This window comes from Chiloscyllium plagiosum, unplaced genomic scaffold (genome assembly GCF_037043375.1).
Source record: "Chiloscyllium plagiosum isolate Xiang-an unplaced genomic scaffold, Cpla_swu_hap1 HiC_scaffold_27, whole genome shotgun sequence".
NCBI lineage: Eukaryota > Metazoa > Chordata > Chondrichthyes > Orectolobiformes > Hemiscylliidae > Chiloscyllium > Chiloscyllium plagiosum.
Genome location: NW_028270165.1, coordinates 55,064,574 through 55,091,459, shown reverse-complemented (window position 1 = coordinate 55,091,459; position 26,886 = coordinate 55,064,574). Strand labels below are relative to the sequence as shown.

The 26,886-nt window shown below is 48.4% G+C and overlaps 1 protein-coding gene and 5 non-coding genes across 6 annotated transcripts in view; 5 read left to right on the top strand and 1 right to left on the bottom strand.

Moving 5' to 3' along the window:
- The window catches only part of LOC148144133 (uncharacterized), a 278,667-nt gene that overhangs the window by 180,231 nt on the left and 71,550 nt on the right, over positions 1-26,886 (bottom strand).
- On the top strand, positions 2,136-2,225 carry trnap-ugg (transfer RNA proline (anticodon UGG)). Its single transcript is given in 2 exon segments — positions 2,136-2,171; positions 2,190-2,225. It is a non-coding gene; the product is annotated as a tRNA-Pro (tRNA).
- trnap-ugg (transfer RNA proline (anticodon UGG)) lies at positions 4,979-5,068 on the top strand. The gene is given in 2 exon segments: positions 4,979-5,014; positions 5,033-5,068. It is a non-coding gene; the product is annotated as a tRNA-Pro (tRNA).
- trnap-ugg (transfer RNA proline (anticodon UGG)) lies at positions 10,656-10,745 on the top strand. The gene is given in 2 exon segments: positions 10,656-10,691; positions 10,710-10,745. It is a non-coding gene; the product is annotated as a tRNA-Pro (tRNA).
- trnap-ugg (transfer RNA proline (anticodon UGG)) lies at positions 13,488-13,577 on the top strand. Its single transcript is given in 2 exon segments — positions 13,488-13,523; positions 13,542-13,577. It is a non-coding gene; the product is annotated as a tRNA-Pro (tRNA).
- Positions 16,333-16,422, top strand: trnap-ugg (transfer RNA proline (anticodon UGG)). Its single transcript is given in 2 exon segments — positions 16,333-16,368; positions 16,387-16,422. It is a non-coding gene; the product is annotated as a tRNA-Pro (tRNA).

Here is a 26,886-nt window from a genome sequence, read left to right as displayed (position 1 = left end):
GAAAAAGTTTATATTTACACAGCCTCCATACGTCTGCGCAACACCATATAAGACGACAGCAGTGGAGATCTTTGACAACAGTCTCGTCAGACGAAAGGCTAAAGGGACCTGTGGAAAACGGAACTGTGCATAAGAGCAGAGTGGCGCAGCGGGAGCGTGCTGGGCCCATAACCCAGCGGTCGATGGATCGAAACCATCCTCTGCTATTGTTCACTGTCTCCTTGAGCGATGGGACTCCGTTTGGCATCTTGCCTTTCAAAAGACTTCCTGACTGTCTGAATGCCCCGTATCATACCATATAGTATGGCGAAACTCACACCGTTCAAGTGACGGGCTTTTGGAGGTCTGAGTGGTCTTCTCCTGTTCTTCGTTGGTTTCCTATGAACTGAACCGCAAAACCACTTCTCTGAGATGCCAATGAGCTGATAAAGTTGAAACGCATGCCTTGCGGTTTCGTGCCTTCCCTGCAGTAATTCGCCACGCCGGTTCCGACGTGAATGACAAGCAGATGTTCTGGAAACTCTTTGCTGCTTGCAATTCTTGGAGCAAAGTAGAATGTATTTCACACTGAGCAAGTTTCAGCTGGCTCAGAGTCTCCAGTGTACATTGCTCTCTTTCCCGCCAGCTCAGAGAGAGAACAATAGGAGGGACAAAGGAGTGAATAACGATCCGTGTGGGAGGGTGAATAACTGTTAATGGAGAGCGTTCGTGGCTAACAATAAGTAGTGTGTCGTAGCAGACTATGTGATAACAAGGGACTCGTATGTGTGTGGTAGGGGTCAAGGATATGGGGGATTTCAGGCCCTAAAATCGTGCAACTCGATCTTGAAGACCGGAGGGCTGTAGGGTTTTGAAGTGGAATATGAGGCGTTGTTCTTCCATCTGGAGCTGAGCTTTGCTGGAGCACTGCTGCAAGCCTGAGACAGAGATTTTGGCCAGGGAACAGGGTGGCGTGTTAAAGTGGCAGGAAAGCAGAAGCTCAGGTCCGTTTTTTGCGGGCAGAACCGAGGTGTTCTGCGAAGCAGTCATCCAGATTATACTTCATGCTCGGTTGGGGACACGACACTATGAGCGGCGAATGCAGGAGACTAGGTTGCGGCAAATGTGCAGGTGAAGTGCTGCTTCACCTGGAAGGTATGTTCGAGTCTGGAAGGATATTCAGGAGGGAGCGGGTAAATTGTGCTTCTGAGTGAAATCACGGTTCGCAAAAACAGAATGTGGCAATTTAGACAGAGTTAATATTTGCTTGTGGGTGATATGTCTGCCGGTGCGTGATGGAAGCATAACCCAGAAGGGAAACCATCTTTCCTATTCACTCAATGTTGTCTTTAGCAGCTTGTTGTGCACCTCGCCTTCTCATCTGCTTTCCAAAAATCTTCGACGTAAATATTTCACATTGATATACTGGCCCAAAATGCACAGTTGAGATGACACACTCGTGGAGGTCTGCGGGGTCTTCTCCTGTTCTCTGTACCCTATGTTGAGGAGGGTAATGCTTGTCACTGGTCAGTCCGGTGTCAGAGAAAAGTTTAGAAAGAAAACGGTTTAATTTTCTGCCAGTAGAGAGGGCCCTGTTCCTGGGGACGGGCAAACGGCAGCTCAGAGACAGAATGAGAAGCAGCTGTTCATAGAGTCATAGAGATGTACAGCATGGAAACAGACCCTTCGGTCCAACCCGTCCATGCCGACCAGATATCCCACCCCAATCTAGTCCCACCTGCCAGCACCCGGCCCATATACCTCCAAACCCTTCCTATTCATATATCCATCCAAACGCCACTTAAATGTTGCATTTGTACCAGCCTCCGCCACTTTCTCTGGCAGCTCATTCCATGCACGCACTACCCTCTGCGTGAAAATGTTGCCGCTTAGGTCTCTTTTATATCTTTCCCCTCTCACCCTAAATCTATGCCCTCTAGTTCTTGACTCCCCGACCCCAGGGAAAAGACTTTGCCTATTTATCCTATCCATGCCCCTCATAATTTTGTAAACCTCCATAAAGTCACCCTTCAGCCTCCGACGTTGCAGAGAAAACAGCCCCAGCCTGTTCAATGTCAACTATACTTCACTCTGAGCAAGACTCAGCTGGTTCAAGAGGTAGAGCGGGGGGTGGGGTGGAAGCGCGCTTGCTGTCTGGCTCGTTGGTCTAGGGGTATGATTCTCGCTTTGGGTCTTCGTCGACGTAGATTTGCGAGAGGTCCCGGGTTCAAATCCCGGACGAGCCCGCGGTTTATGCCTTGTGCAAAAGTGCCTCTTCCATTTTCTCAAAAAGTACGTTCGTTAAACGAGGTTGGGCTCCCTGGAGAACCAATGGGACAGAAAGCAGCGAAGTGTAATGATTGGAGGTTGCGGTGTTTGAGGGATGTCAGCGATGAGGGTGGATTGGAAATTTGGGATAGCTCTCTTCGGAGATCCGAAGTTTGAAATCTGGCCCCATTGAAGCTTTCCAAGTTACGCGAAGTCGAGACAGAGAAAGTAATGTAGTCAAAATGCTCCCACGCCTGAAAGGATCGGCAACGATTCGGCGGAGATTTAAAGTCATGAGGAAAAGAACCAAAAGTGACATTAGGGAGAACGCTTTCGTACAGGGAGTGATTGGGGTCAGTAAATCCCTAACTGACACTGACAAAGAGGCAGATTCATGAGACGCAAACGGGAATTCGGTGGTCATGTTTAAAGTAACAATGTGCAGAATTACATGGAGAAGGCAAGAGAATGATACGAATAGAGACCCACGTTTACTTACTGTGTCGACCCAGCAGAGCGAAGGTGGGCCGCATGGCGTCTATTCAGAGTGAAATCACAGTTCGACCAACAGAATGTGGGAAGTTAGAAAAAGTTTATATTTACACAGCCTCCATACGTCTGCGCAACACCATATAAGACGACAGCAGTGGAGATCTTTGACAACAGTCTCGTCAGACGAAAGGCTAAAGGGACCTGTGGAAAACGGAACTGTGCATAAGAGCAGAGTGGCGCAGCGGGAGCGTGCTGGGCCCATAACCCAGAGGTCGATGGATCGAAACCATCCTCTGCTATTGTTCACTGTCTCCTTGAGCGACTTGCCTTTGCGATGGGACTCCGTTTGGCATCTTGCCTTTCAAAAGACTTCCTGACTGTCTGAATGCCCCGTATCATACCATATAGTATGGCGAAACTCACACCGTTCAAGTGACGGGCTTTTGGAGGTCTGAGTGGTCTTCTCCTGTTCTTCGGTGGTTTCCTATGAACTGAACCGCAAAACCACTTCTCTGAGATGCCAATGAGCTGATAAAGTTGAAACGCATGCCTTGCGGTTTCGTGCCTTCCCTGCAGTAATTCGCCACGCCGGTTCCGACGTGAATGACAAGCAGATGTCCTGGAAACTCTTTGCTGCTTGCAATTCTTGGAGCAAAGTGGAATGTATTTCACACTGAGCAAGTTTCAGCTGGCTCAGAGTCTCCAGTGTACATTGCTCTCTTTCCCGCCAGCTCAGAGAGAACAATAGGAGGGACAAAGGAGTGAATAACGATCCGTGTGGGAGGGTGAATAACTGTTAATGGAGAGCGTTCGTGGCTAACAATAAGTAGTGTGTCGTAGCAGACTATGTGATAACAAGGGACTCGTATGTGTGTGGTAGGGGTCAAGGATATGGGGGATTTCAGGCCCTAAAATCGTGCAACTCGATCTTGAAGACCGGAGGGCTGTAGGGTTTTGAAGTGGAATATGAGGCGTTGTTCTTCCATCTGGAGCTGAGCTTTGCTGGAGCACTGCTGCAAGCCTGAGACAGAGATTTTGGCCAGGGAACAGGGTGGCGTGTTAAAGTGGCAGGAAAGCAGAAGCTCAGGTCCGTTTTTTGCGGGCAGAACCGAGGTGTTCTGCGAAGCAGTCATCCAGATTATACTTCATGCTCGGTTGGGGACACGACACTATGAGCGGCGAATGCAGGAGACTAGGTTGCGGCAAATGTGCAGGTGAAGTGCTGCTTCACCTGGAAGGTATGTTCGAGTCTGGAAGGATATTCAGGAGGGAGCGAGTAAATTGTGCTTCTGAGTGAAATCACGGTTCGCAAAAACAGAATGTGGCAATTTAGACAGAGTTAATATTTGCTTGTGGGTGATATGTCTGCCGGTGCGTGATGGGAGCATAACCCAGAAGGGAAACCATCTTTCCTATTCACTCAATGTTGTCTTTAGCAGCTTGTTGTGCACCTCGCCTTCTCATCTGCTTTCCAAAAATCTTCGACGTAAATATTTCACATTGATATACTGGCCCAAAATGCACAGTTGAGATGACACACTCGTGGAGGTCTGCGGGGTCTTCTCCTGTTCTCTGTACCCTATGTTGAGGAGGGTAATGCTTGTCACTGGTCAGTCCGGTGTCAGAGAAAAGTTTAGAAAGAAAACGGTTTAATTTTCTGCCAGTAGAGAGGGCCCTGTTCCTGGGGACGGGCAAACGGCAGCTCAGAGACAGAATGAGAAGCAGCTGTTCATAGAGTCATAGAGATGTACAGCATGGAAACAGACCCTTCGGTCCAACCCGTCCATGCCGACCAGATATCCCACCCCAATCTAGTCCCACCTGCCAGCACCCGGCCCATATACCTCCAAACCCTTCCTATTCATATATCCATCCAAACGCCACTTAAATGTTGCATTTGTACCAGCCTCCGCCACTTTCTCTGGCAGCTCATTCCATGCACGCACTACCCTCTGCGTGAAAATGTTGCCGCTTAGGTCTCTTTTATATCTTTCCCCTCTCACCCTAAATCTATGCCCTCTAGTTCTTGACTCCCCGGCCCCAGGGAAAAGACTTTGCCTATTTATCCTATCCATGCCCCTCATAATTTTGTAAACCTCCATAAAGTCACCCTTCAGCCTCCGACGTTGCAGAGAAAACAGCCCCAGCCTGTTCAATGTCAACTATACTTCACTCTGAGCAAGACTCAGCTGGTTCAAGAGGTAGAGCGGGGGGTGGGGTGGAAGCGCGCTTGCTGTCTGGCTCGTTGGTCTAGGGGTATGATTCTCGCTTTGGGTCTTCGTCGACGTAGATTTGCGAGAGGTCCCGGGTTCAAATCCCGGACGAGCCCGCGGTTTATGCCTTGTGCAAAAGTGCCTCTTCCATTTTCTCAAAAAGTACGTTCGTTAAACGAGGTTGGGCTCCCTGGAGAACCAATGGGACAGAAAGCAGCGAAGTGTAATGATTGGAGGTTGCGGTGTTTGAGGGATGTCAACGATGAGGGTGGATTGGAAATTTGGGATAGCTCTCTTCGGAGATCCGAAGTTTGAAATCTGGCCCCATTGAAGCTTTCCAAGTTACGCGAAGTCGAGACAGAGAAAGTAATGTAGTCAAAATGCTCCCACGCCTGAAAGGATCGGCAACGATTCGGCGGAGATTTAAAGTCATGAGGAAAAGAACCAAAAGTGACATTAGGGAGAACGCTTTCGTACAGGGAGTGATTGGGGTCAGTAAATCCCTAACTGACACTGACAAAGAGGCAGATTCATGAGACGCAAACGGGAATTCGGTGGTCATGTTTAAAGTAACAATGTGCAGAATTACATGGAGAAGGCAAGAGAATGATACGAATAGAGACCCACGTTTACTTACTGTGTCGACCCAGCAGAGCGAAGGTGGGCCGCATGGCGTCTATTCAGAGTGAAATCACAGTTCGACCAACAGAATGTGGGAAGTTAGAAAAAGTTTATATTTACACAGCCTCCATACGTCTGCGCAACACCATATAAGACGACAGCAGTGGAGATCTTTGACAACAGTCTCGTCAGACGAAAGGCTAAAGGGACCTGTGGAAAACGGAACTGTGCATAAGAGCAGAGTGGCGCAGCGGGAGCGTGCTGGGCCCATAACCCAGAGGTCGATGGATCGAAACCATCCTCTGCTATTGTTCACTGTCTCCTTGAGCGACTTGCCTTTGCGATGGGACTCCGTTTGGCATCTTGCCTTTCAAAAGACTTCCTGACTGTCTGAATGCCCCGTATCATACCATATAGTATGGCGAAACTCACACCGTTCAAGTGACGGGCTTTTGGAGGTCTGAGTGGTCTTCTCCTGTTCTTCGGTGGTTTCCTATGAACTGAACCGCAAAACCACTTCTCTGAGATGCCAATGAGCTGATAAAGTTGAAACGCATGCCTTGCGGTTTCGTGCCTTCCCTGCAGTAATTCGCCACGCCGGTTCCGACGTGAATGACAAGCAGATGTTCTGGAAACTCTTTGCTGCTTGCAATTCTTGGAGCAAAGTAGAATGTATTTCACACTGAGCAAGTTTCAGCTGGCTCAGAGTCTCCAGTGTACATTGCTCTCTTTCCCGCCAGCTCAGAGAGAGAACAATAGGAGGGACAAAGGAGTGAATAACGATCCGTGTGGGAGGGTGAATAACTGTTAATGGAGAGCGTTCGTGGCTAACAATAAGTAGTGTGTCGTAGCAGACTATGTGATAACAAGGGACTCGTATGTGTGTGGTAGGGGTCAAGGATATGGGGGATTTCAGGCCCTAAAATCGTGCAACTCGATCTTGAAGACCGGAGGGCTGTAGGGTTTTGAAGTGGAATATGAGGCGTTGTTCTTCCATCTGGAGCTGAGCTTTGCTGGAGCACTGCTGCAAGCCTGAGACAGAGATTTTGGCCAGGGAACAGGGTGGCGTGTTAAAGTGGCAGGAAAGCAGAAGCTCAGGTCCGTTTTTTGCGGGCAGAACCGAGGTGTTCTGCGAAGCAGTCATCCAGATTATACTTCATGCTCGGTTGGGGACACGACACTATGAGCGGCGAATGCAGGAGACTAGGTTGCGGCAAATGTGCAGGTGAAGTGCTGCTTCACCTGGAAGGTATGTTCGAGTCTGGAAGGATATTCAGGAGGGAGCGAGTAAATTGTGCTTCTGAGTGAAATCACGGTTCGCAAAAACAGAATGTGGCAATTTAGACAGAGTTAATATTTGCTTGTGGGTGATATGTCTGCCGGTGCGTGATGGGAGCATAACCCAGAAGGGAAACCATCTTTCCTATTCACTCAATGTTGTCTTTAGCAGCTTGTTGTGCACCTCGCCTTCTCATCTGCTTTCCAAAAATCTTCGACGTAAATATTTCACATTGATATACTGGCCCAAAATGCACAGTTGAGATGACACACTCGTGGAGGTCTGCGGGGTCTTCTCCTGTTCTCTGTACCCTATGTTGAGGAGGGTAATGCTTGTCACTGGTCAGTCCGGTGTCAGAGAAAAGTTTAGAAAGAAAACGGTTTAATTTTCTGCCAGTAGAGAGGGCCCTGTTCCTGGGGACGGGCAAACGGCAGCTCAGAGACAGAATGAGAAGCAGCTGTTCATAGAGTCATAGAGATGTACAGCATGGAAACAGACCCTTCGGTCCAACCCGTCCATGCCGACCAGATATCCCACCCCAATCTAGTCCCACCTGCCAGCACCCGGCCCATATACCTCCAAACCCTTCCTATTCATATATCCATCCAAACGCCACTTAAATGTTGCATTTGTACCAGCCTCCGCCACTTTCTCTGGCAGCTCATTCCATGCACGCACTACCCTCTGCGTGAAAATGTTGCCGCTTAGGTCTCTTTTATATCTTTCCCCTCTCACCCTAAATCTATGCCCTCTAGTTCTTGACTCCCCGACCCCAGGGAAAAGACTTTGCCTATTTATCCTATCCATGCCCCTCATAATTTTGTCAACCTCCATAAAGTCACCCTTCAGCCTCCGACGTTGCAGAGAAAACAGCCCCAGCCTGTTCAATGTCAACTATACTTCACTCTGAGCAAGACTCAGCTGGTTCAAGAGGTAGAGCGGGGGGTGGGGTGGAAGCGCGCTTGCTGTCTGGCTCGTTGGTCTAGGGGTGTGATTCTCGCTTTGGGTCTTCGTCGACGTAGATTTGCGAGAGGTCCCGGGTTCAAATCCCGGACGAGCCCGCGGTTTATGCCTTGTGCAAAAGTGCCTCTTCCATTTTCTCAAAAAGTACGTTCGTTAAACGAGGTTGGGCTCCCTGGAGAACCAATGGGACAGAAAGCAGCGAAGTGTAATGATTGGAGGTTGCGGTGTTTGAGGGATGTCAGCGATGAGGGTGGATTGGAAATTTGGGATAGCTCTCTTCGGAGATCCGAAGTTTGAAATCTGGCCCCATTGAAGCTTTCCAAGTTACGCGAAGTCGAGACAGAGAAAGTAATGTAGTCAAAATGCTCCCACGCCTGAAAGGATCGGCAACGATTCGGCGGAGATTTAAAGTCATGAGGAAAAGAACCAAAAGTGACATTAGGGAGAACGCTTTCGTACAGGGAGTGATTGGGGTCAGTAAATCCCTAACTGACACTGACAAAGAGGCAGATTCATGAGACGCAAACGGGAATTCGGTGGTCATGTTTAAAGTAACAATGTGCAGAATTACATGGAGAAGGCAAGAGAATGATACGAATAGAGACCCACGTTTACTTACTGTGTCGACCCAGCAGAGCGAAGGTGGGCCGCATGGCGTCTATTCAGAGTGAAATCACAGTTCGACCAACAGAATGTGGGAAGTTAGAAAAAGTTTATATTTACACAGCCTCCATACGTCTGCGCAACACCATATAAGACGACAGCAGTGGAGATCTTTGACAACAGTCTCGTCAGACGAAAGGCTAAAGGGACCTGTGGAAAACGGAACTGTGCATAAGAGCAGAGTGGCGCAGCGGGAGCGTGCTGGGCCCATAACCCAGAGGTCGATGGATCGAAACCATCCTCTGCTATTGTTCACTGTCTCCTTGAGCGATGGGACTCCGTTTGGCATCTTGCCTTTCAAAAGACTTCCTGACTGTCTGAATGCCCCGTATCATACCATATAGTATGGCGAAACTCACACCGTTCAAGTGACGGGCTTTTGGAGGTTTGAGTGGTCTTCTCCTGTTCTTCGTTGGTTTCCTATGAACTGAACCGCAAAACCACTTCTCTGAGATGCCAATGAGCTGATAAAGTTGAAACGCATGCCTTGCGGTTTCGTGCCTTCCCTGCAGTAATTCGCCACGCCGGTTCCGACGTGAATGACAAGCAGATGTTCTGGAAACTCTTTGCTGCTTGCAATTCTTGGAGCAAAGTAGAATGTATTTCACACTGAGCAAGTTTCAGCTGGCTCAGAGTCTCCAGTGTACATTGCTCTCTTTCCCGCCAGCTCAGAGAGAGAACAATAGGAGGGACAAAGGAGTGAATAACGATCCGTGTGGGAGGGTGAATAACTGTTAATGGAGAGCGTTCGTGGCTAACAATAAGTAGTGTGTCGTAGCAGACTATGTGATAACAAGGGACTCGTATGTGTGTGGTAGGGGTCAAGGATATGGGGGATTTCAGGCCCTAAAATCGTGCAACTCGATCTTGAAGACCGGAGGGCTGTAGGGTTTTGAAGTGGAATATGAGGCGTTGTTCTTCCATCTGGAGCTGAGCTTTGCTGGAGCACTGCTGCAAGCCTGAGACAGAGATTTTGGCCAGGGAACAGGGTGGCGTGTTAAAGTGGCAGGAAAGCAGAAGCTCAGGTCCGTTTTTTGCGGGCAGAACCGAGGTGTTCTGCGAAGCAGTCATCCAGATTATACTTCATGCTCGGTTGGGGACACGACACTATGAGCGGCGAATGCAGGAGACTAGGTTGCGGCAAATGTGCAGGTGAAGTGCTGCTTCACCTGGAAGGTATGTTCGAGTCTGGAAGGATATTCAGGAGGGAGCGGGTAAATTGTGCTTCTGAGTGAAATCACGGTTCGCAAAAACAGAATGTGGCAATTTAGACAGAGTTAATATTTGCTTGTGGGTGATATGTCTGCCGGTGCGTGATGGGAGCATAACCCAGAAGGGAAACCATCTTTCCTATTCACTCAATGTTGTCTTTAGCAGCTTGTTGTGCACCTCGCCTTCTCATCTGCTTTCCAAAAATCTTCGACGTAAATATTTCACATTGATATACTGGCCCAAAATGCACAGTTGAGATGACACACTCGTGGAGGTCTGCGGGGTCTTCTCCTGTTCTCTGTACCCTATGTTGAGGAGGGTAATGCTTGTCACTGGTCAGTCCGGTGTCAGAGAAAAGTTTAGAAAGAAAACGGTTTAATTTTCTGCCAGTAGAGAGGGCCCTGTTCCTGGGGACGGGCAAACGGCAGCTCAGAGACAGAATGAGAAGCAGCTGTTCATAGAGTCATAGAGATGTACAGCATGGAAACAGACCCTTCGGTCCAACCCGTCCATGCCGACCAGATATCCCACCCCAATCTAGTCCCACCTGCCAGCACCCGGCCCATATACCTCCAAACCCTTCCTATTCATATATCCATCCAAACGCCACTTAAATGTTGCATTTGTACCAGCCTCCGCCACTTTCTCTGGCAGCTCATTCCATGCACGCACTACCCTCTGCGTGAAAATGTTGCCGCTTAGGTCTCTTTTATATCTTTCCCCTCTCACCCTAAATCTATGCCCTCTAGTTCTTGACTCCCCGACCCCAGGGAAAAGACTTTGCCTATTTATCCTATCCATGCCCCTCATAATTTTGTCAACCTCCATAAAGTCACCCTTCAGCCTCCGACGTTGCAGAGAAAACAGCCCCAGCCTGTTCAATGTCAACTATACTTCACTCTGAGCAAGACTCAGCTGGTTCAAGAGGTAGAGCGGGGGGTGGGGTGGAAGCGCGCTTGCTGTCTGGCTCGTTGGTCTAGGGGTATGATTCTCGCTTTGGGTCTTCGTCGACGTAGATTTGCGAGAGGTCCCGGGTTCAAATCCCGGACGAGCCCGCGGTTTATGCCTTGTGCAAAAGTGCCTCTTCCATTTTCTCAAAAAGTACGTTCGTTAAACGAGGTTGGGCTCCCTGGAGAACCAATGGGACAGAAAGCAGCGGAGTGTAATGATTGGAGGTTGCGGTGTTTGAGGGATGTCAGCGATGAGGGTGGATTGGAAATTTGGGATAGCTCTCTTCGGAGATCCGAAGTTTGAAATCTGGCCCCATTGAAGCTTTCCAAGTTACGCGAAGTCGAGACAGAGAAAGTAATGTAGTCAAAATGCTCCCACGCCTGAAAGGATCGGCAACGATTCGGCGGAGATTTAAAGTCATGAGGAAAAGAACCAAAAGTGACATTAGGGAGAACGCTTTCGTACAGGGAGTGATTGGGGTCAGTAAATCCCTAACTGACACTGACAAAGAGGCAGATTCATGAGACGCAAACGGGAATTCGGTGGTCATGTTTAAAGTAACAATGTGCAGAATTACATGGAGAAGGCAAGAGAATGATACGAATAGAGACCCACGTTTACTTACTGTGTCGACCCAGCAGAGCGAAGGTGGGCCGCATGGCGTCTATTCAGAGTGAAATCACAGTTCGACCAACAGAATGTGGGAAGTTAGAAAAAGTTTATATTTACACAGCCTCCATACGTCTGCGCAACACCATATAAGACGACAGCAGTGGAGATCTTTGACAACAGTCTCGTCAGACGAAAGGCTAAAGGGACCTGTGGAAAACGGAACTGTGCATAAGAGCAGAGTGGCGCAGCGGGAGCGTGCTGGGCCCATAACCCAGAGGTCGATGGATCGAAACCATCCTCTGCTATTGTTCACTGTCTCCTTGAGCGATGGGACTCCGTTTGGCATCTTGCCTTTCAAAAGACTTCCTGACTGTCTGAATGCCCCGTATCATACCATATAGTATGGCGAAACTCACACCGTTCAAGTGACGGGCTTTTGGAGGTCTGAGTGGTCTTCTCCTGTTCTTCGTTGGTTTCCTATGAACTGAACCGCAAAACCACTTCTCTGAGATGCCAATGAGCTGATAAAGTTGAAACGCATGCCTTGCGGTTTCGTGCCTTCCCTGCAGTAATTCGCCACGCCGGTTCCGACGTGAATGACAAGCAGATGTTCTGGAAACTCTTTGCTGCTTGCAATTCTTGGAGCAAAGTAGAATGTATTTCACACTGAGCAAGTTTCAGCTGGCTCAGAGTCTCCAGTGTACATTGCTCTCTTTCCCGCCAGCTCAGAGAGAGAACAATAGGAGGGACAAAGGAGTGAATAACGATCCGTGTGGGAGGGTGAATAACTGTTAATGGAGAGCGTTCGTGGCTAACAATAAGTAGTGTGTCGTAGCAGACTATGTGATAACAAGGGACTCGTATGTGTGTGGTAGGGGTCAAGGATATGGGGGATTTCAGGCCCTAAAATCGTGCAACTCGATCTTGAAGACCGGAGGGCTGTAGGGTTTTGAAGTGGAATATGAGGCGTTGTTCTTCCATCTGGAGCTGAGCTTTGCTGGAGCACTGCTGCAAGCCTGAGACAGAGATTTTGGCCAGGGAACAGGGTGGCGTGTTAAAGTGGCAGGAAAGCAGAAGCTCAGGTCCGTTTTTTGCGGGCAGAACCGAGGTGTTCTGCGAAGCAGTCATCCAGATTATACTTCATGCTCGGTTGGGGACACGACACTATGAGCGGCGAATGCAGGAGACTAGGTTGCGGCAAATGTGCAGGTGAAGTGCTGCTTCACCTGGAAGGTATGTTCGAGTCTGGAAGGATATTCAGGAGGGAGCGAGTAAATTGTGCTTCTGAGTGAAATCACGGTTCGCAAAAACAGAATGTGGCAATTTAGACAGAGTTAATATTTGCTTGTGGGTGATATGTCTGCCGGTGCGTGATGGGAGCATAACCCAGAAGGGAAACCATCTTTCCTATTCACTCAATGTTGTCTTTAGCAGCTTGTTGTGCACCTCGCCTTCTCATCTGCTTTCCAAACATCTTCGACGTAAATATTTCACATTGATATACTGGCCCAAAATGCACAGTTGAGATGACACACTCGTGGAGGTCTGCGGGGTCTTCTCCTGTTCTCTGTACCCTATGTTGAGGAGGGTAATGCTTGTCACTGGTCAGTCCGGTGTCAGAGAAAAGTTTAGAAAGAAAACGGTTTAATTTTCTGCCAGTAGAGAGGGCCCTGTTCCTGGGGACGGGCAAACAGCAGCTCAGAGACAGAATGAGAAGCAGCTGTTCATAGAGTCATAGAGATGTACAGCATGGAAACAGACCCTTCGGTCCAACCCGTCCATGCCGACCAGATATCCCACCCCAATCTAGTCCCACCTGCCAGCACCCGGCCCATATACCTCCAAACCCTTCCTATTCATATATCCATCCAAACGCCACTTAAATGTTGCATTTGTACCAGCCTCCGCCACTTTCTCTGGCAGCTCATTCCATGCACCCACTACCCTCTGCGTGAAAATGTTGCCGCTTAGGTCTCTTTTATATCTTTCCCCTCTCACCCTAAATCTATGCCCTCTAGTTCTTGACTCCCCGACCCCAGGGAAAAGACTTTGCCTATTTATCCTATCCATGCCCCTCATAATTTTGTAAACCTCCATAAAGTCACCCTTCAGCCTCCGACGTTGCAGAGAAAACAGCCCCAGCCTGTTCAATGTCAACTATACTTCACTCTGAGCAAGACTCAGCTGGTTCAAGAGGTAGAGCGGGGGGTGGGGTGGAAGCGCGCTTGCTGTCTGGCTCGTTGGTCTAGGGGTATGATTCTCGCTTTGGGTCTTCGTCGACGTAGATTTGCGAGAGGTCCCGGGTTCAAATCCCGGACGAGCCCGCGGTTTATGCCTTGTGCAAAAGTGCCTCTTCCATTTTCTCAAAAAGTACGTTCGTTAAACGAGGTTGGGCTCCCTGGAGAACCAATGGGACAGAAAGCAGCGAAGTGTAATGATTGGAGGTTGCGGTGTTTGAGGGATGTCAGCGATGAGGGTGGATTGGAAATTTGGGATAGCTCTCTTCGGAGATCCGAAGTTTGAAATCTGGCCCCATTGAAGCTTTCCAAGTTACGCGAAGTCGAGACAGAGAAAGTAATGCAGTCAAAATGCTCCCACGCCTGAAAGGATCGGCAACGATTCGGCGGAGATTTAAAGTCATGAGGAAAAGAACCAAAAGTGACATTAGGGAGAACGCTTTCGTACAGGGAGTGATTGGGGTCAGTAAATCCCTAACTGACACTGACAAAGAGGCAGATTCATGAGACGCAAACGGGAATTCGGTGGTCATGTTTAAAGTAACAATGTGCAGAATTACATGGAGAAGGCAAGAGAATGATACGAATAGAGACCCACGTTTACTTACTGTGTCGACCCAGCAGAGCGAAGGTGGGCCGCATGGCGTCTATTCAGAGTGAAATCACAGTTCGACCAACAGAATGTGGGAAGTTAGAAAAAGTTTATATTTACACAGCCTCCATACGTCTGCGCAACACCATATAAGACGACAGCAGTGGAGATCTTTGACAACAGTCTCGTTAGACGAAAGGCTAAAGGGACCTGTGGAAAACGGAACTGTCCAAAAGAGCAGAGTGGCGCAGCGGGAGCGTGCTGGGCCCATAACCCAGAGGTCGATGGATCGAAACCATCCTCTGCTATTGTTCACTGTCTCCTTGAGCGACTTGCCTTTGCGATGGGAGTCCGTTTGGCATCTTGCCTTTCAAAAGACTTCCTGACTGTCTGAATGCCCCGTATCATACCATATAGTATGGCGAAACTCACACCGTTCAAGTGACGGGCTTTTGGAGGTCTGAGTGGTCTTCTCCTGTTCTTCGTTGGTTTCCTATGAACTGAACCGCAAAACCACTTCTCTGAGATGCCAATGAGCTGATAAAGTTGAAACGCATGCCTTGCGGTTTCGTGCCTTCCCTGCAGTAATTCGCCACGCCGGTTCCGACGTGAATGACAAGCAGATGTTCTGGAAACTCTTTGCTGCTTGCAATTCTTGGAGCAAAGTAGAATGTATTTCACACTGAGCAAGTTTCAGCTGGCTCAGAGTCTCCAGTGTACATTGCTCTCTTTCCCGCCAGCTCAGAGAGAGAACAATAGGAGGGACAAAGGAGTGAATAACGATCCGTGTGGGAGGGTGAATAACTGTTAATGGAGAGCGTTCGTGGCTAACAATAAGTAGTGTGTCGTAGCAGACTATGTGATAACAAGGGACTCGTATGTGTGTGGTAGGGGTCAAGGATATGGGGGATTTCAGGCCCTAAAATCGTGCAACTCGATCTTGAAGACCGGAGGGCTGTAGGGTTTTGAAGTGGAATATGAGGCGTTGTTCTTCCATCTGGAGCTGAGCTTTGCTGGAGCACTGCTGCAAGCCTGAGACAGAGATTTTGGCCAGGGAACAGGGTGGCGTGTTAAAGTGGCAGGAAAGCAGAAGCTCAGGTCCGTTTTTTGCGGGCAGAACCGAGGTGTTCTGCGAAGCAGTCATCCAGATTATACTTCATGCTCGGTTGGGGACACGACACTATGAGCGGCGAATGCAGGAGACTAGGTTGCGGCAAATGTGCAGGTGAAGTGCTGCTTCACCTGGAAGGTATGTTCGAGTCTGGAAGGATATTCAGGAGGGAGCGAGTAAATTGTGCTTCTGAGTGAAATCACGGTTCGCAAAAACAGAATGTGGCAATTTAGACAGAGTTAATATTTGCTTGTGGGTGATATGTCTGCCGGTGCGTGATGGGAGCATAACCCAGAAGGGAAACCATCTTTCCTATTCACTCAATGTTGTCTTTAGCAGCTTGTTGTGCACCTCGCCTTCTCATCTGCTTTCCAAAAATCTTCGACGTAAATATTTCACATTGATATACTGGCCCAAAATGCACAGTTGAGATGACACACTCGTGGAGGTCTGCGGGGTCTTCTCCTGTTCTCTGTACCCTATGTTGAGGAGGGTAATGCTTGTCACTGGTCAGTCCGGTGTCAGAGAAAAGTTTAGAAAGAAAACGGTTTAATTTTCTGCCAGTAGAGAGGGCCCTGTTCCTGGGGACGGGCAAACGGCAGCTCAGAGACAGAATGAGAAGCAGCTGTTCATAGAGTCATAGAGATGTACAGCATGGAAACAGACCCTTCGGTCCAACCCGTCCATGCCGACCAGATATCCCACCCCAATCTAGTCCCACCTGCCAGCACCCGGCCCATATACCTCCAAACCCTTCCTATTCATATATCCATCCAAACGCCACTTAAATGTTGCATTTGTACCAGCCTCCGCCACTTTCTCTGGCAGCTCATTCCATGCACGCACTACCCTCTGCGTGAAAATGTTGCCGCTTAGGTCTCTTTTATATCTTTCCCCTCTCACCCTAAATCTATGCCCTCTAGTTCTTGACTCCCCGACCCCAGGGAAAAGACTTTGCCTATTTATCCTATCCATGCCCCTCATAATTTTGTAAACCTCCATAAAGTCACCCTTCAGCCTCCGACGTTGCAGAGAAAACAGCCCCAGCCTGTTCAATGTCAAGTATACTTCACTCTGAGCAAGACTCAGCTGGTTCAAGAGGTAGAGCGGGGGGTGGGGTGGAAGCGCGCTTGCTGTCTGGCTCGTTGGTCTAGGGGTATGATTCTCGCTTTGGGTCTTCGTCGACGTAGATTTGCGAGAGGTCCCGGGTTCAAATCCCGGACGAGCCCGCGGTTTATGCCTTGTGCAAAAGTGCCTCTTCCATTTTCTCAAAAAGTACGTTCGTTAAACGAGGTTGGGCTCCCTGGAGAACCAATGGGACAGAAAGCAGCGAAGTGTAATGATTGGAGGTTGCGGTGTTTGAGGGATGTCAGCGATGAGGGTGGATTGGAAATTTGGGATAGCTCTCTTCGGAGATCCGAAGTTTGAAATCTGGCCCCATTGAAGCTTTCCAAGTTACGCGAAGTCGAGACAGAGAAAGTAATGTAGTCAAAATGCTCCCACGCCTGAAAGGATCGGCAACGATTCGGCGGAGATTTAAAGTCATGAGGAAAAGAACCAAAAGTGACATTAGGGAGAACGCTTTCGTACAGGGAGTGATTGGGGTCAGTAAATCCCTAACTGACACTGACAAAGAGGCAGATTCATGAGACGCAAACGGGAATTCGGTGGTCATGTTTAAAGTAACAATGTGCAGAATTACATGGAGAAGGCAAGAGAATGATACGAATAGAGACCCACGTTTACTTACTGTGTCGACCCAGCAGAGCGAAGGTGGGCCGCATGGCGTCTATTCAGAGTGAAATCACAGTTCGACCAACAGAATGTGGGAAGTTAGAAAAAGTTTATATTTACACAGCCTCCATACGTCTGCGCAACACCATATAAGACGACAGCAGTGGAGATCTTTGACAACAGTCTCGTCAGACGAAAGGCTAAAGGGACCTGTGGAAAACGGAACTGTGCATAAGAGCAGAGTGGCGCAGCGGGAGCGTGCTGGGCCCATAACCCAGAGGTCGATGGATCGAAACCATCCTCTGCTATTGTTCACTGTCTCCTTGAGCGACTTGCCTTTGCGATGGGACTCCGTTTGGCATCTTGCCTTTCAAAAGACTTCCTGACTGTCTGAATGCCCCGTATCATACCATATAGTATGGCGAAACTCACACCGTTCAAGTGACGGGCTTTTGGAGGTCTGAGTGGTCTTCTCCTGTTCTTCGTTGGTTTCCTATGAACTGAACCGCAAAACCACTTCTCTGAGATGCCAATGAGCTGATAAAGTTGAAACGCATGCCTTGCGGTTTCGTGCCTTCCCTGCAGTAATTCGCCACGCCGGTTCCGACGTGAATGACAAGCAGATGTTCTGGAAACTCTTTGCTGCTTGCAATTCTTGGAGCAAAGTAGAATGTATTTCACACTGAGCAAGTTTCAGCTGGCTCAGAGTCTCCAGTGTACATTGCTCTCTTTCCCGCCAGCTCAGAGAGAGAACAATAGGAGGGACAAAGGAGTGAATAACGATCCGTTTGGGAGGGTGAATAACTGTTAATGGAGAGCGTTCGTGGCTAACAATAAGTAGTGTGTCGTAGCAGACTATGTGATAACAAGGGGCTCGTATGTGTGTGGTAGGGGTCAAGGATATGGGGGATTTCAGGCCCTTCTCCTGTTCTCTGTCCCCTATGTTGAGGAGGGCATTGCTTGTCACTGGTCACTCTGTTGTCAGCTGATAAAGCTGAAACGCATGCCTTGTGGTTTCCTGCCTTCCCTGCAGTAATTCGCCACGCCGGTTCGTACGTGAATGGCAACATGATCAGCATGTCAGTAACTGTCACCATTCAGACACAGTCCCTTAGTATTCGGACAGATATCACTGATTGTGAATCACCTCAGAAAGAGACAAGTGGCAGAGAGTCGCCGTGGACACGATGGGCTGGACCGCCTCTGTCGGCGGGAGAACGATGGTACGTGTTTATGCCGCCCCGCTGCCTGTCAATGGGACAGAGAGGCTGAGGGAGCGACAATGGTTCATTTAACCGTCCCTTCCGTGTTGGACTGCCTGCAGTCCCGCAGCTCAGGGCCGTGGGGATGACTTTCAGTGAGTGAAGGTTTCACTCGGATTCTCTTCATCTGGGACACTTGGGGCTCAGATGTTAACTGCTGCGCGGTCGCAGCGATGAAAGCGATGCCCACTTTGCGAAAGATTTTCTGTAAGATTGCTGCGTGAAGACGAATTTTGAACACCAAGCAGACTGCACAACAATGTACTCATATGAATCTATTTGAGGGAAGAGTCCTCGGTGTCCATTTCTCTCTGCCCCGCCAGCACAGCATCTTTCTATCTCTCCGATAACAGACGTTTGGAGGAAATTCACAATCAAAGTTACTCACTTCCCACTCATTAGATTACTTACAGTGTGGAAACAGGCCCTTCGGCCCAACAAGTCCACACTGACCCGCCGAAGTCCAACTCACCCATACCCCTACATTTACCCCTTACCTAACACAACGGGGAATTTAGCATGGCCAATTCACCTGACCTGCACATCTTTGGACTGTGGGAAGAAACCGGAGCACCCGGAGGAAACCCACGCAGACACGGGGAGAACCTGCAAACTCCACACAGTCAGTCGCCTGAGGCGGGAATTTAAGCCAGGTCTCTGGCGCTGTGAGGCAGCAGTGCTAACCACTGTGCCACCGTGCCGCCCACAAAGTGTAAGTGATACCTCTCACCCCAAGGGATTGGGAGTTAAAAAGCAGAAGAGCGAATGGACTCTTCCCTCCCTCCAGAAAAGCGGACAAGTAGAAACAAATTGGTTTAATTATCCGCCAGTGGAGGTAGCCCAGTTCCTGGGGATGAGACAAACATCAGCGCCCCGGGGACAGCATGACAAGCAGATGTTCTGGAAACACTTTGCTGCTTGCAATTCTTGGAGCAATGTGGAGTGTATTTCACACTGAGCAAGTTTCAGCTGGCTCAGAGTCTCTAGTGTACATTGTTCTCTGAGTTTATATTTGCATATCAGCGACATGTCTGCACAACAGCACATGACACTACAGCAGTGAAGATCTTTTGATGACATTCTCGAACATGCAAGTCGCACGCCAGATGGAAAGCTGAATACTTCTCTGGAAAAGCTACCGTGCAATGCAGGAGAATGGCACAACGGGTGCATGCTGGGATCATAACCCAGAAGCGAAACCATTTTCTCCGACTCACTTAATGTCTTTAGTAGCTTTCCCGTATAACGGCGCCCTGTTCTTTTCCTTGCCATGTCATTTGTTTCCCAAAACTTCGGGTATCTGAGCTCAATATATCACATCGATCCACAAGTCAAATTTACACAGTTGCGCTGGCACCCTTGTGGAGCTCTGAGTTGTCTTGTCCTGTTCTCTGTCGGTGTGTCCTGATCTCGTGTGAAACCTCTGCTCTCAGATGGCAATGAACCGGTGAAGTTGAAACACATGACTTGCTGTTTTAGTCCATTTCCTACAGTAAAGAAACCAACGGTGTAATAAAAGACTTCCTGCAGGATTGTTGTGTTAAGACAAATTCTGAACACCAAGCAGGCTGCACAAAAATGTACCCATATCAATTTACCTGAGGGAAGAGTCTCCAGTGTCCATTTCTCTCTGTCCCGACAGCACAGCATCTTTCTATCTCTCCGTTAACAGGACCTTTGGAACAAGTTCAAAGTTGCCCATTTCCTACGCATGACTGTAACTGACTTCTCCTGCCTCACGTAATAGTGTGAGAGAGCAGAAGAGTGAATGGGCTCTGCCTTCCACCAGCACAGCTTGCAAGTAGAAACGAAATGGTTCAATTATCCACCAGTGGAGAGAGCCCGGTCCCTGGGGACGGGACAAACAGCAGCATCCTGGGAGCAGGGAGACAGATTGAGAAGCAGATGTTCTTGAAACTCTTCCCTACTTGCAATTCTGGGAGCAATGTACAAAGTATTTCGTACTGAGCAAGTCTCAGCTGCTTCCGGAGGTGGCTGCACCCATGGCTGGTGGCTCGTTAGTCTGGGATATGATTCTAGCTTTGGGTCTTCGAGCATATGCAGCCGTGTGAGAATTCCCGGGTTCCAATCCCAGGCGAACCATCATTCCTTAAATTGACCTGAGCAAAAATACCTGATGAATTTTCTCAAAAAGCCGCTTAATTAAATAAGAGCGGACTGCCTGAATTAGGGACGGCGCAGAGCTGCCATTGCAGTGAACACGGCGAAGGGAAACACTTGTTCAAAGTGAAAACAAGTATTGCAGATTTTTCGTCCGCGCAATCCGAGTCTGAATGAATCCTCCACCTGTATTACGCTCAATTCTGAGGGTGATACTTCAGGAAGCGGGGAAGTGAAGTGATTGCAGACAGCGCTGAACAGGTACCGTTCTGAGGAATGTCAGCAATGAAGGGAGATTGGAAGGTTTGGGGCAGCTCTCGTTGGAGAACAGAGGGCTGAAAGCTGGTCTGATTGAAGTTTCCACGTCATGAGGGTTTTAGACAGAGGAAATAATGCAGTGAAAATGCTCCCAGGCCTGAAAGGATCGAGAATGATTTGGCAGAGATTTAAAATCATCAGGAAAATAAGTAAAAGTGACATTAGGAAGACCGTTTTCGCACAGGGAGTGGGGTCAGTAAGTCGCTGTCTGACAGTGACAAAGAGGTAGATTCAATGGACACAAAAGGGAATTCGGTGGGCATGTTCAATGTAACAATGTGCAGATTTACAGGGAGAAGTCGACAGAATGAGACACTTATTTACATATTGTGTTGAGCCAGCAGAGCTATGGTGGACTGCATGGCCTCAGTCTGCGCTGTCCCACATTTCGTGATTCTGAGTGAAATCGGAGTTGGGCCAACAGAACGTAGGAAATTTGACAACGGATATATTCTGCCCACCAGGATACTCCATCACAGCAATGAAGGTGTTTTGACATCATTCTCGAAGGTACATGCCACAATGCAGATTCAAAACCGAGTATTCCTTTGAATCACGGAGTAATTTGTTTACAGTTATTCAGTTGAGTTGAGCGGAGTTGCGCATTGGGAGCCTCTCCAGTTGATAGGTCGAAGCCGTTTTCTCCTGTGTATTAGTCCCACCAGCACTCCAATTTGCTGTGCTTCCAGTCAGTAGATGCAGCTCACTATCCCATACTGATACACGGGCCACGATGACCCAGCTGTGGTGACAAGCTTGTGAAGGTCTGAGTGCTCTTCTCGTGTTCTCTGTCGGCCTGTTATGATCCGAATCATCAAACCTCTCTTCTCCGAGATAGGAATAAACTGGTGAAGGTGAAACACATCAGTTGCGGTGTGTCCCATGTGCAGGAGGCCCTGCAGTAATTCCCCACGCTGTTTCACACAGCAGCATCCTCTCGGTGAATTACACTTGGGAAAAAAAAAGGTTGAACCAAATCAGTGTCCGCCACTGGATTTTACTGACACCGTTTATAAAATTCAGGCTCACCGTTAATTTGGAGAGGGGATGCCCGACTGTAGTTTCCGCTCCTCCTGTTGAATAAAGATAATTTTAACTGTGTCCAGTGAGAGAAAAGGATTTGCCGTTGGTGGGAAACACTTCTATCTGAACCCGCTGTCACTCTGCTATAACAGGATGCGCTGGGACCTCCTGATAGATTGAAACACAAAGCTGGGAATCTCTAGATTATGTTGTGGAAGTATCGGTATAACTGAACGAAGCGGCTGTGTTTAAATCCCGTGATCAACAGTTTGTGTTTTACTTCTCACATTGCGGGGAGCTGAGCATTTACCCAAACAATGGGCACACCACCTCCCTGACACAGTGTTCACAAATCAAACTGACAGCAAAGCTTCACGTGTGTGATCGAAAGTTTCCGGAAAGAAGTAAATGCACTCCTTCCTTGGTTTGAAACCCTGAGCCTGACGTGACTTGAACACGTGAGTCAGACGCGCTACCATTGCGCCACAAGCTCGCAGAGAGTTACGGGTCTCTATTCATGATTAAAGGAAGTGATCGCACTGCAATGATTTTACGTTATGTGTAACAACGGACATCAACAGTTCATGTCTGGTCTGTCTCTCCCCTCTCTCTCTCTCTGTCTCTCGAAACAATTTGCAACTCTCTCTCAATAAAAAGCTGAAAGAACTGTGGATGCTGTATATCAGAAACAATAAAAAGAACTGATGGTGATTGGGAAATTGTCGGTTTATATGCAGGAGATATTGTGGGAGGAAGGCGGACGCAGGAAATGATAGACCAGGACAGAGCCCAAAGCGAGGGAAGAACTGTTGGACAGGAAAGGGAGTTGATAACGATCTGCGTGGAAGGGTGAATGGAGACTGTTCGTGGCTAAGAATAGGTAGTGTGTAATGACAGACTATGTGATAACAAGGCTTAGTGTGTGTGGTAGGGACGAGGATACTATGGAGTTCAGGCCCTAGAATTATTGAATTCGATATTGGGACTGGAGGGATGTATGGTCCCCAAGTGCAATATTCGGTGCTCTTCGTTCTGCTGGTGCTGAGCTTCGCTGGGACAATACAGCAAACCTGAGACAGAGATGTTGGCCAGCGAACAGGGTGGGGTGTGGAATTGGCAGGAAACTGGAAGCTCATGGTCTTTTTTGCGGACAGAACGTAGATGTTCTGCGAAGCACTCAACCAATGTAGACGAGACCACATTGTGAGCAGCAAATGCAGTAGACTGGGTTGTGGGTAGTGCGGGTAAAGTGCCGCTTCACCTGGAAGGTAAGTTTGGGCCCTTGGATAGTGAGGAGGGAATAGGTAAATGGGCTGGTGTCACACATTCGGTAGTTGCAGGGGAAAGTGCCGTTGGACTATTGGGGTGGGAATGGGGGTAGGGTTGATGGGAATGAAGGAAGAGTGGAACCAAGGTATAACTCCTGCCCATTTACCTATCTGCCAAATAGAAGAATTTGTTAAGTGTGTACAATGAAATTTTCTAATTCACAATGTGGATGTACCTACTGGAGAGGGTGTAAAACATAAGGGCCAACAACCCCAATCCTGTTAACATTAAAATAGTGATTGAAAATAATATATCAGATCTAAAGGTTGTAGTTCCAAATTGGAGGAAGATTCAGGTATTCGGCAAGATCTTTCAAAAGCTGATTGGGGGCAAATGTTCGCAGGTTGCTGGAAAATGGGAAGCCTTCAGATATGAGATAACAAGAGTCCAGACACAGAATATTCCAGTTAGGGTGAAAAGAAAGGCTAGTAGGTGTAGGGAATGCTGGATGACTGGAGAAAATGAGATTTTGGTAAAGAAAAACAAGGAAGCATATGTCAGGTATAGACAGAGGGATCGAGTGAATCCTAAGAATGTAAAGGCAGTACGAGCATACTTAAGAGAGAAATCATGAGGGCAAAAAGAGGGCATGAGATAGGTTTGGCAAATAGAGTTAAGGAGAATCCAAACTGTTTTTAAAAATACATTAAGGACAAAAGGTAAAAAGGGAGAGAATAGGGCCCCTCAAAGGTCAGCAAAGCGGCTTATGTGTGGAGCTGCAGTAGATGGAGGAGATGCTGAACGAATATTTTGCATCAGTGTTTACCGTGGAGAAGGGCATGGAAGATATAGAATGTGGGGAAATGGATGGTGACATGTTGGAAAATGTCCACATCACAGAGGAGGAGGTCTTGAAATGCATAAAAGTGGATACATGCCAGGACCTGATCAGGTGTACCCTAGAACTCTGTGGGAAGCTAGGGAAACCATTGCTGGACATCCTGCTGAGATATTTGTATTATCGATAGTCACAGGTGAGGTGCCGGAGGACTGGAGGGTGGCTAACGTGGTGCCACTATTTAAGAAAGTGGTAAGGAAAAGCCAGGGAATGCAAGACCAGTAAGCCTAACATCCGTGGGTGACAAGTTGTTGGAGAGAATCCTGGGAGATAGGATTTACATGCATTTGGAAAAGCAAGAATTGATTAGCGATAGTCAGCATGGCTTTGTCCGTGGGAAATCATGTCTCACAAACTTGATTGAGTTGATTGAAGAAGGAGTTTGATTCAGATAAATGCGAGGTGCTGCATTTTGGGAAAGCAAATCTTAGCAGAACTTATACACTTAATGGTTCGGTCATAGAGAGTGTTACTGAACAAAGAGACCTCAGAGTGCAGGTTCCGAGCTCCTTGAAAGTGGAGTCAAAGGTATATAGGATCGTGAAGAAGGTGTTTGGTATGCTTTCCTTTATTGGTCAGAGTATTGAGTACAGGAGTTGGGAGATCATGCTGCGGCTGTACAGGACATTGGTTAGGCCACTGTTGGAATATTGTGTGCAATTCTGGTCTCCTTCCTATCGGAAAGATGGTGTGAAACGTGAAAGGATTCACAAGGATCTTGCCGGGGTTGGAGGATTTGAGCTATGGGGAGAGGCTGAACAGGCTAGGGTTGTTTTCCCCGGAGCGTCGGAGGCTGAGGGGTGACCTTATAAAGGTTTACATAATTATGAGGGGCATGGATAGGATAAATAGACAAAGTCTTTTCCCTGGGGTGGTGGAGTCCAGGACTAGAGGGCATAGGTTTAGGGTGAGAGAGGAAAGATATAAAAGGGATCTAAGGGGCAACGTTTTCACGCAGAGGGTGGTACGTGTATGGAATGAGCTGCCATAGGAAGTGGTGGAGGTTGGTACAATTGCAACATTTAAGAAGCATTTGGATGGGCAAATGAATAGGAAGGATTTGGGGGAATATGGGCTGGGTGCTGGCAGGTGGGGCTAGATTGGGTTGGGATATCAGGTCGGCATGGACGGGTTGGACCGAAGGGTCTGTTTCCCTGCTCTACATCTCTATGACTAAGTAAGAAAGTGGATTGATGAAGGCAGAGCGGTGGACGTGATCTATATTAACTTCAGGAAGGCATTCAACAAGGTTCCTCATGGGAGACGTGTGAGCAAAGGTATGATCTCATGGAATACAGGGAGAACTAGCCATTTGGATACAGAACTGGCTCGAAGGCAGAAGACAGAGGGTGGTGATGGAGGGTTGCTTTTCAAACTGGAGGCCTGTGACCAGTTGTGTGTAATAAAGATCGGTGCTGGGTCCACTACCTTTTGTCATTTATACAAATGATTTGGATCTAAACATTGTAGGTATAGTTACCGAGTTTGTAGATGACAAAATTGGAGGTGTAGTGAATGCAAAGAAGATTACCTCAGATTACAACGGGATTTTGATCAGATGGGCCAATGAGCTGAGTGGCAGATTGAGGTTAATTTAGAGAAATGTGGGGTGCTGCATTTTGGAAAAGCAAATCAGAATAGGTCTTTTACACTTAATGGTAAGGTCCTCGGCAGTGTTGCTGAACAAAGAGACCTTGGAGTGCAGGTTGATAGCTCCTTAAAAGTAGAATCGCATACAGATAGGATGGTGAAGTAGGCGTTTGTTATGCTTTGCTTTATTGTTCAGAGTATCGAGTAAAGTCATTGAGAGCTCATGTTGCCACTGTACAGAACATTTGTCTGGCCACTTTTTGGATATTGCATGTAATTTTGGTCTGCTTCCTATCGGAAAGATGGTGTGAAACTGGAAAGGGTTCAGAAAAGACTTACAACGATGTTGCCAGGGTTGGAGGATTTGGCCTAATTGGCCTACTCCTCCTGTTGTTATGAATCTGTAGCCCTGAATTTCCCATGGTAGAAGCGTTCCCATGGCACAGAGGAGGTTTTCTAACATAAAATTAAAGCCATTGCTTTGCTTGAACTCAAACTGCTTGACTTGGAGGAGAGTGGGAATTTGCAAAGTGTCCTCCCCTCCACACGTGCCTCAACTGCAGGGCAGCTGTCCGGCCCGCCCTCCATTGTTGACGTCATCCCTGTTAGTTTCAGAGTGAAATTCTCTCCCTCTGGGCAACATCTGGGAGCAAAGCAATGTCACCCGCTTTCCATATACCATCCTCCGGGAGTGAGACAGGGAGTGGGAGGGGGAGATGGGGGTGGATGAAACATTGTTCACTTGTAGCAACTGGAGTGAATCCAGGGAGGGAGCAGAGTGCCCAAAGGTGCTCAGCTACTTTTTTTTCTCTTAAGGGTATTTTCCTTGTGTATTCCTTCAGTTTGGGGGCTTGGCACATTGGAAATGTGGGGACTGTGGGAAGGGATTCCCTTCCCCATTCCTGCTGGAAACCCACAGATGCATTCACACCGGGGAGAGGCCATTCACCTGCTCAGTGTGCAGGAAGGGGTTCAGTCGGATCAGCCAACTGCAGACGCACGAGTAGGTCCACAAGGGAGAGAAGCCATTCACAGGCCCCATGTGCGGGAGGGGGTTCACTCAGTCAGCTGCACTGCTGACCCACCAGCGGGTCCACACTGGAGAGAGGCCATTCACCTGCTGTAGGTGCCCGAAGGGATTCACCTGCTCCTCCCACCTGCGGAGGCACCAGTGAGGTCACGTGCCATCGTAGGGGGATTGAAGGAGCGATGGCCGAGTGACCCTATTAAGCCAGCTCTGGGGAATCCCAGGTTTGAATCCTGCCGCGGCAGATGGCAGAATTGGAATTCCGTCAGTAATCTGGACTTCATAATCTAAGGATGAAACCATTTCCTGGGGAAACCCCCCCCCCCCATCTGATTCACTCGTGTCCTTTTTCGGGAAGGAGACTGCTGTTGTGGGAAAGGGTTCACTCAGTCGTCCCAGCTGCATGCTTTACCCGGCTGTACCAGGGATCCAGATTCTAGATCAGTGGTGC